The following is an 11,339-nucleotide window of genomic DNA, read 5'->3' on the forward strand; positions in this document are numbered from 1 at the left end:
TCTTTAAAAGACGGATTCAATATTAATCCCATTAGGAATTTTTTTCTTGTGAGGAAAACAGGATATTGTTTCAGGATATTGGGCAACAAAGCTGTCCTTGAAAAGCAACGCTAAGCAGCCTTGCAGTCCTGCTTCTGACTGCATTTGTTGTGGACACTAATCAAGTTCAACATCCGGGACAGCTAAACCATTTCATTTCCAGAATGTGAGAGAGACCTCAGCAGAGCAATACAAATTCAGGTTTTCTGTGTTCCACTGTAAACACCAAGGACCTCTAGTAATCTCAAAACATAATCATTAGCTCTGATTTCTCTTGGAATTAATGTCTCTAGCAGACGTAAAAGTCTAGTCCTCATCTGTCATGAATACGCATGTCCTGCTTGATAAGAGAAGTAACAACATGAGTCCAAATCCAGGAATTACTGGAAATCTCTTGGGAAAGTCTGTTCTATTGAGATATCCATCCTAGTTTCCTGACGAGGCTTTGGAAAAGGGTTTTCTGAACTTTTGGATTCACATTTCACTTCCACTAAGCTTCCAGGCTCTGAGTTTACCCCGTGACAATGAATGGGGAAGAGAAGGCATCAGATCACTGTCCTCGTGGAATGTGCAAGTTCTCCTCCATGGATGATACAGGCACGACATTGTTCAGGGGTGTATTGCTGTAATGGCCTCTGTCATTGTTTAGAAAATAATCTACCTTAGAAAGAAAGGGCATGCTAAGATGTTCAAAATAGCCACTAACGCCACAGAAGACCTCTGTGGTTGTGTTCATTTTTATGTTCATTTAGGTCAACACATTTTACCTGTCTGGGCTCCCATTGCTGCTCTGTTGCCGCCTGTGTCAGGCTCACACACACGTCCCCCAGGGATGCAGACCAGCACTTAACAAGGTTGTGTCTCCCCAAAGATCCCCCTTGGATCCTGACACTTGTGGCCATGTCAGAGAGATCTGCATTTGTCAGCGTGAAGAGCCCAATACTTGTTACCTAGTGGCAGTGGAGATAATTCCTTGTCAAAATCAGCTGTTGGGGCACAGTGTGACCAGTGAGTGGTGAGACAGTGATTTGGGTCATGAGATGATGTGAGGCCAGCAGAAAGAGGATAATCTCCCGTGTTCTATCTCAAGAGCCCTGACCAAAAGGGACTGCCACCTCCCTGTGAGCTCCAGGGGAAAGGGAGTGAGGAGGATGGTGTGGGGTGGTCGCAGTCGGAGGCAAGTGGCAGCAAGTCAGCTGGTCCTGCTGTTCCAAATGGGAAGAGGGTAACTGTGTCCTGCAGAGAGCTTTGCCTGCTGCATTTGCTTTGACCTGGCTTTGCTGCATCCTGCCTAAGAAAGAGAAGGCTGTGCTGGCTCCAGCTGCATCCCAGCAGCTGCCACTCCTGCTCTTTGCTGCCAGGATAAGCATCCTCTCCCTGGAGAGCTTGCCTAGAAATAAGGGATCCTTGACCACGTGGAGACCACATGGCAAAAGTTGAGATGTCACCATTGCTGTAGTCCTCCCTTTTCCCTTGCACTGTGCCTCTTCCTCATCCTCTGGCATAAGAGCTCCCTGGTTCTGTTCCATGGGGCCCTCATGCTGCAGCCTGCACAAGCATGTCACCTTTTGCCAAGGAGCTTACTTGGTGCAAGAAATAGTATCTCTGTTCCTCCTGCCTCTCCATTCCTGGGCCCAGAGGAAAGTGAGGCTGCTCAATGTCCTTTCCAATACTAATTCAATGCTCTGTGAGGACTCACTCATGAGGGTCTCTCTCTCTCTCTCCAAGGAGTGTGTGGGCTGCTGTCCTTCCCAGCAGATTGCTATCCCATATGTTCGCAGTGCAGTGTCTTGTTCTTTCCAAGTTCTTCTTCCTCGTTTCCCAAGTGCTGGCTGCTTGACAAGCACGTCTTGGCAGCGCCAGTCCTCCACTCAAGCAGGTAACTAACTCATCCTTTAGGGTCTATAGCCAGTGCTGCCAGTGCCTCCATGCAGGCCAGGGAAGGGGCTGGTGTTTCCTCTGGCACAAGGGGCTTGGTGGGTGAATCTTGCCCCAGGGAGTGGCAGCCCACTGGAATGGAGCATCACCACGTGCTGAAGGAGACACAGAGGTGATGCTGCTGCACAAACACCCAACTGCATCCCAGCCACACTGTTGTCTTCAAGCTAGGGTCACCCAAACCAGTCTGACCAGCACAAGATCCTGTTCTGCTACATACACCAGATGCTGGGATCATCTTTATCCAAAAGCTTTCTGGCAGAGCTGGGGACCCCCGAGGCAAGAGGCAAGGGGACGGGGTCAGGCCACGGTGGTGGGTGTACTTCTCACTGTGTCCAGCTCTCCCACGGGATCTCCACTGTTCCAGAACATGCTGTTTTAATGACTCTATTCCTGTTCTTGGGGTGGGGAGGAAAAGGTGGGGGCTTTGCAAATAATTTAACCATGCCCTGCACCAAATAACTTCATATGTCAATAACACTACCTCACCTGCATTTCATTCTCCCTTGTATCCCTGCCCAGAGAGCCTGTTTCCGCCTGGTTTCAACCTGCCTTGTGTGATCCCTGGCTGTCAAGAGGTTGGTGGCATTCCTAGCCATGTCTCTTGATCTCCAAACAGGCTTCAGCACCTCTCCCTCTCCGCACAATGCGTCTTTAGGATCAGTTTCCACTGCTGATGGGTTTGTTGACTGGGCTGCTTCTGGGAGGGTGCTACCTTCAGTGAGCTCAGGGTAGTATCACCATGGGGATGAGCTGGAGCTCCAGGCTGTGCTCCAGTTCTGGTCCTCCTTTGCAGCATCTATAGCAGCTGTTTTCTTGGGATTTTGCACAAAGCCAGGCTTCTCTCTGTAGTACTTGACATTTTTGGTCCTGCATCATCTCAGGGGAGCTTGGGGCACTCTCACAGGTCTGAAGAGGAAGGGAAAGTACTGCAGGCAGCCTGAGAGCCAAGAGGATCGACCAGCTGACCCTGACACTTGTGAAGATGCCTCTCAGTCCCTGGCCATGCTGGTCCCACCACCCAGTCACATAGGGTTTCCCACAGCACCGGGGCATCGATTCTTGCTGTTTCTGGTGACTGCCAGCCTCAGTGCTCCCAGCTTGGGGGCAATCACTGGAGAAACCCACTTAGTGCTTGGGGACATGAATGTGTGGAATCCAGAGATCCACAGAGCAGGACGGCACTGGTTATGGAGAAGGAGAAGGCTGAAACAGAGGATAAGCACAGGCCAGGGCGAGTGCCACAGGCCTGGGCATGAGACACCTCACTCCCAAACACACTATGGCCTCAGTTGCTATCGGGCCACTCCTGCTGCTAAGCAGGGCCGTGCACTCTTGCCCCACAGCACGCTGTGGACATCTGGCCTGACACTCCCCTCCCAAGTCACAATGTGGCTGGGATGGCCATTGGGATGCCCCAACCCTGTGAGTCCCTGGGGAGGCAGTGAGTGCTGAGACAAGTGCCTGCTGAGAACAGACAAAAACACAAACCGCAGTATTTGTCCAGGAACCCGCCCAGAATTGCTTTGGCCTTGATGAGTCTGGAGGATTATTTTCCTTAGGTATTTTTAAACTGGAGCCTGGCAAGTACCAGACGGCTGAGATTTCCTGGCTTGAACACACAACTGATGGACAGCATGGAGCCTGCTTCTGCCACTCCACCTGGAAGCCCTGCCTGTCTGTGCAGCTGCACTGGGATGGCCAAGATGACAAGCACTTAGGAAGGAAGGAAGGCACTGGTGGAGTGGGCCATGAGAGTCACCCTGGGGCCATGTGTGCAGCTCCTTGGGGCTGAGCACCTCTCCAGCCTCGGGGAAGGCACTGAGCCCTCTCCCTCTGCCAGGCCAGCACCAGTGCAGATCCCCATGCTGCAGAGCCTGGGCTGCCCCATATCTGGAAGACTGTCAGGGAAAAAAAGGCAGAAGCTGCAATGAGGAAAGCAGAGAGCATGCTCCCATTCTTCTGCACCAGTAGGGGGAATGCAGAGCCCTCAGGTGAGCTCCTGGTGGTTCAGACTGGGTTTCTCAGGAGGACCACTTCTGGAGTCACATTTGTATCTGTGCAGTGAACATGACCCCACTCGTGGGGCCAAGGTGGGGACAGAGGGGACATTAGTCTGTGTGACTGTCCCCTGGCATCCCTACCCAGGTGCCCCGAACTCTCTTGCCCTCATGGATGGCAGCAGCATGAGACCATTCAGCCCCACTCTCCCTCTCTGGGCTGGCTCAATACCTGAACATTCCCCCAAAATAGTCCCCCAGAGGCCACCAGTAATGAAAAGAGAGAGAAAGGTGGTACCTGCACCACACTGCCAGCGCAGCCACCTGTCTCTTCAAATGCCCAGCCTCCAGCCCATCAGGCTGCATGGAGGTGAGCAGGGGAGACAGGAAAGCCAACACTGGCAGTTTCTTTGTGGCTGAGTGTGTCACCGTTTCCATCTTCCCCTTGCTGGCAGGGTCCAGTGGCAGGACGGCCACGGTGTGCTCCCATCCCACACTTTGAGCACACAACCTACTGTGTGCATGTGTGAATACATATTTGTGCTGCTTGTTCCAAAACCCCTCTTGTTCTGTTCCCAAAGAGCCTGGAGCGACAATGTCAGGAAAGCCTCTGTCCCCCTGGCTTTGTTTGACCGTGCTTGTTTGGAGGAAAGATCCCAGAGAGGAGCTCACTGCTGCTGCATGCCCCAACACAGGCTTGCTGCTGACAGGGAGCGGGCCCCAGTTCTGGACAGGGAGGACAGCCTGCAGGCTCTGCTCCCTCCCAGGGCCCAGCCCAGCATCATTCCTGACCCTGGGCAGAAGGGAGCAAGGAGCAGTACCTGTGGCTGGCTCGCTTGGAGACAGCTCTTTCTGAAGTGTGTCAGGTGCCCTCCCTGCACAAACACAGGCCTAAGTCCAGCACCACCAAAGTACACTGAAGCTGGAGGCAGCCCTGGCCCCAGAACAGGCTTTGGGAACTTTGCCTTTTGCTACCACAGAGACCAGGATTTCATGCCCTGCCAGCAGTGAAGCTCGGGACAGGATGCAGAGTGGGGTATCTGTGCAGTGAACATGACCCCACTCGTGGGGCCAAGGTGGGGACAGAGGGGACATTAGTCTGTGTGACTGTCCCCTGGCATCCCTACCCAGGTGCCCCGAACTCTCTTGCCCTCATGGATGGCAGCAGCATGAGACCATTCAGCCCCACTCTCCCTCTCTGGGCTGGCTCAATACCTGAACATTCCCCCAAAATAGTCCCCCAGAGGCCACCAGTAATGAAAAGAGAGAGAAAGGTGGTACCTGCACCACACTGCCAGCAACCACACTGCCAGTGCAGCCACCTGTCTCTTCAAATGCCCAGCCTCCAGCCCATCAGGCTGCATGGAGGTGAGCAGGGGAGACAGGAAAGCCAACACTGGCAGTTTCTTTGTGGCTGAGTGTGTCACCGTTTCCATCTTCCCCTTGCTGGCAGGGTCCAGTGGCAGGACGGCCACGGTGTGCTCCCATCCCACACTTTGAGCACACAACCTACTGTGTGCATGTGTGAATACATATTTGTGCTGCTTGTTCCAAAACCCCTCTTGTTCTGTTCCCAAAGAGCCTGGAGCGACAATGTCAGGAAAGCCTCTGTCCCCCTGGCTTTGTTTGACCGTGCTTGTTTGGAGGAAAGATCCCAGAGAGGAGCTCACTGCTGCTGCATGCCCCAACACAGGCTTGCTGCTGACAGGGAGCGGGCCCCAGTTCTGGACAGGGAGGACAGCCTGCAGGCTCTGCTCCCTCCCAGGGCCCAGCCCAGCATCATTCCTGACCCTGGGCAGAAGGGAGCAAGGAGCAGTACCTGTGGCTGGCTCGCTTGGAGACAGCTCTTTCTGAAGTGTGTCAGGTGCCCTCCCTGCACAAACACAGGCCTAAGTCCAGCACCACCAAAGTACACTGAAGCTGGAGGCAGCCCTGGCCCCAGAACAGGCTTTGGGGACTTTGCCTTTTGCTACCACAGAGACCAGGATTTCATGCCCTGCCAGCAGTGAAGCTCGGGACAGGATGCAGGTGGCTTGTCCTTGGGAAGCTGCTGCTTCACTGCCACATCCACCACTTGTCAGCACCCTCCTCCCGCCCCATCCCACTAGGATGGTCTCCCCACTCTACCCACCCTACTTGCTCTGCCCATTCTGCCCCCTCTGCCCACCCTGCAGGTCATCACGGAATCATAGAATCATATAAATATTCAGGTTGGAAGGGACCATTCAGGTTGGAAGGGACCTTACAGGTCTTTTCATTCCACCTCTCCACGATGGGCAGAGATGCCACACACTAGATCAGGTCCCACTCTTCTCTCTCTCTAATAGTGTTGCCCATAGTGGTGAGCAGAAAGAAGGTTGTTTTGGGGAAGAAAATATATTTACAGACCCCAAGTCCTGCCTCCCAAGCTAATGTTACTGGAGATAAGGTTTGGACACTATGAAGTGTCCATCAAAACCAGCTCTCGTCAGCAAGTCCAGTCCTGCCTTCTCCATGTGCTGTTTTGTGTTGGATTTACACAGACTCTGGTGACTGAGCTCTACAGGCAGGAGGAGTTACATAAAGCAATTTAATGAGTCTTTTGTGCAAGCCAGAACTTCTTCCTCAACTGGGCAGGCGCCCCATGAACCGACTTTTGACCCATCGTGGCGGCACAACCACCCACGGCTCAACAGCTACATGGGCACAGGGTGGGTGCACCGTGCTGGCTCCAAAAACCCTCAGCAGAAAATAGTTGCAACAACCCCAGTAACAAATCCCTGATCTTCCATATTCAGAGAACAGGGTTAAATGTGCCTAATAAGCTGCTCATTCCAAATTGCCATTCCCTCTCTAATAATAGCTGTTAAGCCAGTCTTTTGTGGGACAACAAACATTTCTGTTATTCCCCAAGCCCAGCTTGGGGATAAATAAAGCTAGCTCTTGTTTTAAAGCAGGAGGTCATGCTTCATCTTAGGATAAAGGCACTGCTACCCTTTCCCTGGTTTACAGGCTTAAAGGAACAAAATTGAGTGATACAAAACATCAAAGAAAATTAGAATTTTAGAGCAGGAGCAGCTAAAGACAAGTCAGACGCACTGGCACTGAGCTCCCCCCACATGTGTGTTTAGCAGATAATTTGTTATCATCCCAGTTCAAAGTTAACCTGCTGAAAAGCTGCTGTGGGAGAGTTGGCTGATCTGCAACGTTTCAGATTTCCGTGTTTCAGCTGGGCGCAAACAAAAAACACTCAAAAAGCTTGTTTTTGATTAAGCCTGTTGCTGCCGGGTACAAATACTTACTTTCTGGGTGGAAGTTCATTAGGGCACAAGCACCAAACATGATTAATCACACAGCGCCCAGGGTCATGGCTTGGGTGGTGGCAGCTCTTGATGCTGCCCTGTGATTTTCACTTCCCTGTCTTGAGCTTGAGGGACGAGGGAGGAGGATGACAGAGTTTCCTTCCACCCTCTCTCTTCAGGGATTCAGGCACCAGCCCAGGTGAGCCAAGGTCTTAGACCCCTGCACTGGCCGCCCTCCTCTCCGGGCAGCACCGTGAGTCCCCCTGAGTCCCCATTTGGCTCCAGATGCCCCAGTACAGAGACACGGGGACTCCTTCAGCTCCATCTTGTTGGGCCTGTGGCAGGAAGCTGCGGTCAAGGCTGTTCGCCTGCCCTGGCTCATCTGCTATTCTTACACATCTCGCGGGGGTGAGCTGTGTTTTCACTGTCTCCGAGACGGGATTTTCCTCTGTTATGCTTCGGAAAAGCAGCCAAATGTGGTGCAGGGCGCGGGAGGGCAGGCACGTGGTCTGGGCTCCCAGGAGGTATTTGTTGAAGGGCTAGTGGCAGCTGCAGACCCCACTCCCAGGTCTCCTGCAGCATCTCAGCCCCCTGTGCCTCATGGGATGCCCTGACCCTGCTCCCCTGGGATGCCTGGGGCTCAGGTCTCCCAGGATGGAGAATTTCTCCCTATGTGTCTGAGCTCTGTCAGAACCAGCCCAGCACCTCTGCTGCATTCCAAGCTGCATGGCTGCCTCTTGCCTCTGCCCCAGGAGCCCATGCCAGGGGCAAGAACCCACGCCCCAGTACCACCACGGCAGGAATGGCCACGCTGCCACCTCCCAGTGTTCCTCCTGTACCCAGGGGCTCAGCCCTCTGCCACAAAGCCACGGCACCCTGTCCTAGCCTCTTGTGTGCCTTGGAAAATCCCAGGTCCCAGCTGTCAGCAGCCACCCTTGACTAACTGACCCCCTTCTCTGCTGTCTGGTCTCAGACCAAGCCTCAGCAAAGGTACATCCTGGGCAGGTCTCCATGTGTCACCAGCCATGGGCACAATAGGGCTGCACGTGCACGTGGCTGTGTAATGCCATAACGAGATTACACTGTGATATGATGGCTATGAAATAATCCACAGTATCGTTGAGTAAATCCCGGGATCCAATTACCTTTCCACATGACACCCCTTCCTGGGCATGCAGAGGCCAAGGGGCTGCAGTCCAGTGCCCTGCCCCTCCAACAGCCTCCTGCTCCGCTCCTCCGCTCCCCTGCACCTCTCTGCCTCCGTGTCATTTAAGATTATCAAAGTTTGTGTTTCTCTGCAGGAGCCCTACCCTCTGCCAGGCTCTGTTGCCTTTTCTCAGCCGGCTGTTCCCTCCCCAGCACTGCGCTGCCTCCCCTGCCCAGCCAGCCCCGGCAGCGCCCGTCCCGGCTGAGCTGCTGCTCAGCTGGCTCAGGCAGTGATACCAGCCTGCCCAGGGTGGGGCGAAGGGCCAGTCGGGCTGGCCGCGGGTCCACAGGATGCGGGAATGCTGAGCACACTGCGGTGTTGACCAGAGAGCGCCGGCGGGCACCCTGCCTCCCACAGCAGCAGTGTTGTTTGCAAACATTTTTTTTCCAGGGCCTTTTCCTTGTCCTGGCAGAGCTGCTCCCGGGAGCCAGAAGATCCCTTTCTGTGAGAATAAAGCCCGGGGCACAGGTACAGCCACAGTCGGCGGCCCGGCAGCGGTGCCAGGGCACGCACGATGCCCCGCGGCCGGCTCGGCGCGCTCCGCTGCGGCCGCCACGGTCGCTCCTGGCCCTGGCAGGTGTTCAGACACCAGCGCTGTTGCCAAGTCAGGCAGGGAGTGTGGCCAGCTGCAAATTTCGGCTTCGTTTTTGGAGCCTTTGAATCACTGGCCAGCCGCCAGGGTTGTTATTTGTTAGTCTAAATATTTTTTTCCCAAGTGAATTTCAAGCTGGCAAGAGGAGCCAGGCAGAGGAACTTGGCAGGGGGGCCTTCCGTATCCTCAGTGCGGGGCAAGCAGGGTCGAGGACAGGATACTGTGGAGTGGTCCGCCCTGCCCAAGAGACCCTAAGCAGCAGGACAGTGGGCTGCATCAGTGCTAGCAGAGCCTTCACACCAAGAAATGTTTAGCTTCATTTCCCTCGTGGGGGAATTCAGACAAAACTCCCACTTACGGGGTGGAATCCGTGGACCATCCTGTTTGGAGCAGAGTCTGTACCTCTGTACATCCCTAATACTGCACAGGTTTCAGCAAGGTTTCAGAGGCTGTGACCCCAGACATGGATCCCTGGGGTGAGCAGGGGATTCATATCACCCATTTTTGCCTGAAAAAACCCAGAATCCCACCTGAGCCAAGGTTGAGGCCATGCCGAGGCTGAGGCTGTGCCCCATCTGGATACCAGAGCTCAGGAGCCCTAACTCTGGCCCTGCTCTCTGCTGACATGCTGTCCACCCACCCTCTGGCATGGGGGGCTGTTCTGAGCTGCAGCTTTGTGCTCGGCCAGCTTGCACTTGCTGGGCCCAGGGGTGCAGGCAGCTCCCTGGGAAAGGCACCTGGCTCCTGCACCCATCCATGTGAAGATTTGGGCAGAGCTCACAGGGGGCTCATACTCACTGGGGTGGCCCTGGGTGCCAGGGAGAGGCACCACAGCACCTGTGAGCTGCCCCAGCGGCAGCAGCCCCGGCTTCCAAGGCTGAGAAGAGTCAGGAAACAAAACAAAACAGGAGCAATTTGCAGGGGAAGAAATTGCTTTTCCATCTTGGAAACCTGAGCCTCAGATCCACCGGCTTCCAGAGAAGGGAAACAAAGACTTTGGGAGGGAAGGGCTGGCGGCTCCTTGGGAGAGCAGAGAGCCATTGGGCAGGGAGCAGTGGGAGAGGGAGCTGTGGGGCAGGAAGCTGTGGGATTGGGAGCCATGGGGCCAGGAATGAGACCGTGGCCAGAGGGAAGTGCCAGCAGGAGGGAGCCTGCCAGGATCTGGCAGGGGCAGGACACAGGCAACTGGAGGGTGTCCTGTCATTCCCCCCACACTTCCCATCTCCCCATCACCTTTCCAGCCATTGTTCAGCAGCCCCGGGGGCTGAGGCACTGCATGGAGAGACGCTGCCTTTTCTCCCTTCCTGCCCCTCCACTGCGGCTCCCACCCCACCACCTTGCAGGTCATGTCTGAGCCCTACTGCCAGGCCACATGCCCCCTCAGGAATGTGGGTCTGGGGCACTCTGTGCTCTTGTCTGCCCCAACACCCCACCGCTGGCTTATCCCAGGACAGCATGGCAGCAACCAGCACCTCCCCAGGAGCCAGTCCATGGCCAGGAACAGGGCCAGGATCCAGCTCCACACAGCCAGGGACACCCACAGCAGTTAGAAGGGCTCCATGGGCCTCTCTGTTTAGATGGATAAATTCTCCATGATCCCATCTGCAGGCAAAGCCATTTCTGTCATTTTGGCTCATTTCCGTGTGGTGGATTTTGTAAGCGACCTTTCTGTTGAGTTGTCTGAGTGTCTTTTCTGTGGCTCAGCAGTGGCCGCTCACTGGCCACGGCAGCCACATCAACCCATCTCTCCCAAAGGCAATCCCAGCCCAGCTGATGGCAGATTGAAAGGCTGTTCCTGCCAACAGAGTGGGAAAAACATCAGTGCCCATCCAGTACATGGCACAGTGGCCTGCAGCTCTGTGCTGGGGGGACACTTCAGACCCCTGGAGGTCCCTCCATGTGCAGGGACCCCGCTGACACTTCCCAGCACAGAGCTGGCAGCCCTTGAAGCCCCACAGACAGCACAGGGGGCATGTGGGAGCCCCCAGAGCCACAGCTGCAGGTCCCACACGAGCCTGAAAGATTAATGACCTTTTTCCAGGGTTTGCTTTAGGCAGAGGCTTGTGCTCCAGGGCTTTGCTCAGATAACAGTCTGGTATGAGAATAAGCTCCCCTGGTGAGGTGCAATTTGGAGAACTTGAATGGGGGCTCCAAAACTAGTTGCAAATAAAGAGATTAAGATCAGTATTTGTCCTTTTCTTTTCCTTTTTCCTTCCTAGTGGAGCAAAAATATTCCTGTTTATTGCTATAAACCCTTGGGGACTGTGTGATAAACTCACAGC

Source organism: Corvus brachyrhynchos, unplaced genomic scaffold, assembly GCF_000691975.1.
Source record: "Corvus brachyrhynchos isolate BGI_N302 unplaced genomic scaffold, ASM69197v1 scaffold338, whole genome shotgun sequence".
Classification (NCBI taxonomy): Eukaryota; Metazoa; Chordata; class Aves; order Passeriformes; family Corvidae; genus Corvus; species Corvus brachyrhynchos.